The sequence below is a fragment of the Camellia sinensis genome, chromosome 2 (genome assembly GCF_055761805.1).
Source record: "Camellia sinensis isolate YWXY chromosome 2, ASM5576180v1, whole genome shotgun sequence".
Classification (NCBI taxonomy): domain Eukaryota; kingdom Viridiplantae; phylum Streptophyta; class Magnoliopsida; order Ericales; family Theaceae; genus Camellia; species Camellia sinensis.
In genome coordinates this window covers 91,134,058-91,139,748 of record NC_138962.1, presented here as the reverse complement: position 1 = coordinate 91,139,748, position 5,691 = coordinate 91,134,058, and the positions used below count along the sequence as shown (strand labels likewise).

Sequence of the window (5,691 nt, the reverse complement as noted above, 5' to 3'; positions counted from 1 at the left end):
TTTTGGGTTCCAAAGTACTGGGACATTATGTGACAAAAACTGATTTATTTGCTCTTTTTTGTTTAAATTTTTTTTCTCAGTAAACAAACAGGGCAGAAATGAACTTAGCAAAAGAGATTCCCTTAATAATAAACAAATAGATTTTAGTCAAAATTGAAGTTCTAGAACTCTTTTAAGCTTTCTTGTAACTCTTGAACTTGGCTTATATATGAATGTTTTTCTTCTCTAATTTCCTTAAATTTTGGCAAATAAATTTAAATTATTTGAAGTTTGTTCACTTACCTAATTTGTTATGGCCATCAATCATGTACACAAGATGGGAAGATGGGTGGGATTTAGGTATCTAGAAGGTTTGGGTTTTGTACATTTGAAGGTGGAATTGTTAATATAAATTTCATACCTTGTTTTATGTATTTAGGAACTTAATTTATGGGTGTTAATTGGTTTTGATTTCTAATTTAGCTTCTTGGTTTTTAGTTACTTGTTTGGAAAATGGTCGTATTCAATCCCTTAAACTAATCAAACTAAATCAATCACATCTCACTCCTATAACAATCTTTTACTTGACATTGGTTTATCAATATGTTTTTCTAATTCTTTTTCTTCTAGTTTTCTCTTGTTCTCTGTAGGACAATCAGAGCATATGACAATGGGACAAACAATCACTACAGGAAATATATGATTTTACGGCGTTTATTTAACGGCGTTTTTTTAAACGTCACTATTTTTAACATTTAACGACGTTTTATAAACGTCATATTTTATTTTAATTAAAACGGTACCGTTTAATTAATCCAAGTCATTTAAAAAGCGCCTCCAAATGTGTTTCTCTCTCTCTTCAAACCCTCCAATCTCTCACCAACGTATTTGAATCTGAGAAACCCTAGAGTCTTAGAGAAACCGATCCCTCAAATCTCTCACTCGTTCTCTCTCTCTCTCTCTCTCTCTCTCTAAACCCTTCAGCTCCTTCAACTCAATTCAACCTTCTTCGCTCGGTGATTCATCATTTGGTCGATCCAATCTCAGAATGATTTTGATTTCGAAGTTTCAACATTTGCATTAGTTTTATTGTTCAAGATTTCTTTTTCGTAACTCAGGTTGTAGAAACTCCAAGTTATATGTGCCCTGAGCTTCTTGCTGACATACCTTATGGCTCTAAGTCAGACATTTGGTCCTTGGGTAAGTGTATACACAAATGTCACATAAATACATATATAAGTTATAATGCAATCATGAATGCAAGTTGCAACTTGGCATATTTTTGATGCCTATGAAAATTTAGATTTTTCCTCGTGAGGAATTGTGTTCTTATTTGTATATTGTGGCCTTTAATTAGTGTCTTAATCTAATCCTTACTCTATTTTTGTTTTCCAGTCAGGCCCTCATCAAAAGCATGCTGCGGAGAAAACCCAGAACTTCGGCCGAGTTTATTTCCTGTTCTTTATTCTTTTTTTAACACTTTCCGAAAATGTTTTACGTAGGAGAAACATTAATATAAGCATGCGAATGATTTGCCATTGCTTTAGATAATCTAAATGATTACTAATTCATTAATTAGGACTCAGCTAGTTGTGTTTGTTCTAGCTAATATATTGCCATTCATAGTCATCGGCATAAGCCTTTTCTAGTAAGTTTCTCTAATAATTTTAAATCCCTGTAATGTATCTTCCAAAATTCGAAGCCAAGACATTTTTAAGGTACTTATTGGTTTTATGTTTCAATTGGATTTAACTTTTGTGGCGTTGTATATAAGGTAGTAATTTTTTGATTGAGAATTGTGAATTCAATTTTTGGATATGTTATTTTGTGGAAAAATTAATGCTATATTAAATTGAATCGGAAAGTGAATTAATACTATATTTGTTATTTGAATGGGAGTTATTATTTCATATTAGTGTTATTTAGTTTTATTATTGGTGTTCTTTTAGTTCAATCACATAAAATTAGCACAATTTCAAAACCAAAAAAAAAAAAAAAGTTAAGACGGCGTTTTTCAAATGCCACTATAACGGTTGGAATTTTTAAAATTAAAAAAACCTATGAAGGCGTTTTAAAAACGTCGCTAAAAGCATGCTGACGTCACAGTATTGTTAGGGCAGGGCATTTGGCGGCGTTTTTAAAAACGCCGCCTATACTAATACAGCGACGTTTTCCAAACGCCATAAAGTTATAGCGACGGCCGCGTCATCGGCGTTTGGTATTAAACGTCACAAAAAGTATTGGCGACGTTTTTGGTACCTATAGCGGCGTTTTTTAAACGCCGCTAAAAGCCTAATTTCCAGCCGTGAATGGCCCACGATCCCCTCCCCTTCCCTTAAAAAACAAACAGAAAATGATTGTTAAATAAAAGGCCTAATAATGAAGAATTAGGGAGGGGTTTCAGTCTTATTTTTTAAGAATTTAAAATTAATATTTAAATTCATAAAAATAGTGCTTTGTATATAGAAATAGAGCTTTTTATTTTTGCTTGTAGATTTTGACTGCCATGCCATGCCATGCCATTGCTTTAATTGATATTTATTTTTTCTTCAATCCAAGTTTTCAATCTATGTTTTGTATCTGTCTTTTCTAGTAATGAATTGTACATTTTTCAAACTTGTGATTTATTCATTTTTGCTGATCATAATTTTCATGAATTTTCTCTCTAAGGATTCATATTGTTATTTTCCTCTTCTACTTGGTAGATTAGAAAATTAAAAAGTATTCAGGATCTAATTTCGTTTGTGTACAACACAATCAGACATCGGTGTCTTTAGACTAGGCTTCATTGTATTCTGGAGGTAAATTCGCGGATAACCCGGTGTGCTATATACAATAGGATTGGTGAGGACAAATATCGTCTTAAGGAAAATGGCGTTATAACACTCTTTGAAACAATCCTAATTATTTTATATTTTATCTTTTTCCATTACTTTTAGCAATTTTGCATCAACAATCTCAAGACGATATTACAAGAGATAGAAGGGGATTAAATAGAAGATAAAATACAAAATAATTAAGGGAGGAATTCAATTCCAATTTGATGAACAGTGGTCCTAATGAAGTAATCAAAAGTTGATTCGTTTACCAGTTGAACGTCTTTGAATAAGGCTACATAAACTGTCAAAGGTGATTAAATTTGATTGTCTATAATTATGGAGAAAGGTATGTCATAACTTCTTTGTTCATATATTTAATATTCTTGTGATGCTTGACATAATATATACGAATAATACTATATGTACCAATTGATATACTAACTAGTATACTAATTGATGATGTGACATAATTTAAGAGGTTTTTGAAATTTGTAATGTAATTAATGAGTGAGGTCAATAATAATGTCATAACTAGTGTTGATACACTCGTTAGTATACTAATTTGTGCATGTAACACTACTAATATATACACTTCACTGTTGTTATCAAAGTCATATTTGTTGAAGTTTATATATTTATTTATTCCAATTCATTGGTCAAAAAAAAATATATATATATATATATATTTTTTTCTTCTCCCTCACTCACCAACCCCCACATGTGTGTGGGGGTAGGAATCTGAGGGGGTCTGTATCGCCACTGTTAATATAAAATCATTAAAATCTAATCAACATGGAACGAGATATGCATTTTCTATATATATGCATTTGCTGAAAGTGAAATTGCAAGGTATGAGTCTTTTTTATTCTATTTTGAAATTAGTATGATATGGATCAACTTTGAATTTATGACTATATCTATTGTTTCTTTTCTTGGATAAGAAAGTGTGTCGCACTATAGTTGACACATGTAACCTTCAAGGAAATTTTTTTACTTGTATGCCATGAAAGAAACTATTATGAACAGATTCTGTCTTGTTTAATTATAATTGTTACATTTGATAATGCTTGGGACCCCCTTTTGGGGATCACCCCCTCACCCCCTTTGCCACGTGGCGGGTGGTGAATGGAGGAGCAGGAAAAAAAAGAAAAAGAAAAAGAAAATGTAACCAATGAGAGAGAGAGGGGGTCAAAGGGGGTGGGAGGAAAAGGGGGATGAATCATTGTTGTATTTCAAGTTTTGCTTTCTCTATTGCATCATGAATATAGCCTTTTCTTGATATGTGTTTACAATTAATGAGGTGTAATTTATAAAGTAGAATCTTTGTGGCATTGAAGCCTCGTTTGGCAGATGCCCGTTTTAGCCTAAAAATCAAGAAATTACTAAAAAAATTATGAAATCTATAACTTATACCAAAAAGTCAAATATTTCTTTTTTTTTCTACTTTTTGCACATCTTTTCTTAAAAAATCAAAAAACTATTCCTACTAAATTTTTTTTACCTCATATTTTAACTAAAAAGTTAAAAAATTACTAAAATAACTTGTTCATAAACGAGGCCTTAGTGTTCAGTGACCAAAACACGGGTCTAACTATAATTTTTGCCACATCAAATCCTTCCCTTTGCTTAGAAAATGCTGTCTGCATTTTGGTAGGACCCTTTTATGAAGAATTCATTGACTTCTAAATATAAGTCCATGAACAGAACATATAATTGAACATTAATTGTTGCATGTTATTTGCAAAACATATGATTTTGTTTGAATATATTCTCAATTTACATAAAAATTTAAGTCTTGTAAGAATTTTAGGATATTGTTTGATTGATTCGTTTGAATTTGATTTCTTCACAAACAGGGCAGAAACAATTTTTTGAAAGGATCCAAATTAATTTTCAAGGGGGTCAGTGTATCTAATGAAAATGATGCACCGTTTGGCCAGTGATGTGCTGATGCCGTTGATATGGTCGTTGGAATCAGAAAAAAGAAGTAAGGATTCCCTGTCTCCAAATATTTCTGTCCTCCTGTCTCAAATCACTTACAACTATTTGATCATATGAGAATACCAAAATTTGAAAATCTCAAAGACATATCAAATGATTATGAGTGATTTAACATAAGGAGACAAGGATATTTGGAGATAGGAGATCCTTAGGCCAGAAAAAACTACCAGCATCACTATGGTGTTCCGGACAAAGGTGTCGCTTCATTTAACAATGGTGATGACCCAAACTGTTTGAAACTTAAAGTTGGGGCCTTAAATGTTGAATTAAATTTGGGTCATCCAGTGATCCAAACATCAAATCTGATTGTTTGCAATAAGACTTCACTTCATTGGACTTATTTATACAGCCCAAATACTATTCTGAATGAGGAGCTTTAAATTGAGGAAATTACTCACAGGTCCTATTTGAAATATATGGACACCATTTAATCTAACAACTTTTTGAGTAGACCCAAAAGTCCTACTTTCCCCCCTCTCTCTCTTTCTATACTTTTTGCCTTACTCTTTACGTTTTCCTCTCTCTTTTTTTCTGTATTTTTCTCTCATCTTCTTTATTATGGACGACGACCGGTGATCACGTCTTTCTCCATTGATCGGGGTTCACCGGTAACCACCAACTATCGAAATCAACTCATTGACTTCACCCTCACCGACGACGAAGAAGATGAGTAGATCTACTTAGATTTGATGTAGAAAGATCTGATATAGATCTACATCAGATCTGAGTAGATCTACATCAGATTTGGCTAGATCTAAACAAAAAATAGTTGCCAGAGTACAATCCTCTCTCTATATCCGCCTCTTTCCTTCGATCTCTTATTTTTTTTCTACATTTTCTCTGTTATACACTTCTCTTTTTCTATTCTAATGGAGAAAATTTTCAAGTTCTG

At 32.3% G+C, this 5,691-nt stretch overlaps 1 long non-coding RNA gene across 1 annotated transcript; it reads left to right on the top strand.

Annotated features, from left to right (window-relative positions):
• Positions 1-1,103: 1,103 nt before the first annotated feature.
• On the top strand, positions 1,104-1,735 carry LOC145819623 (uncharacterized). The gene is made up of 2 exons (XR_014360384.1): positions 1,104-1,179; positions 1,375-1,735. It is a non-coding gene; the product is annotated as an uncharacterized LOC145819623 (long non-coding RNA).
• Positions 1,736-5,691: the final 3,956 nt, after the last annotated feature.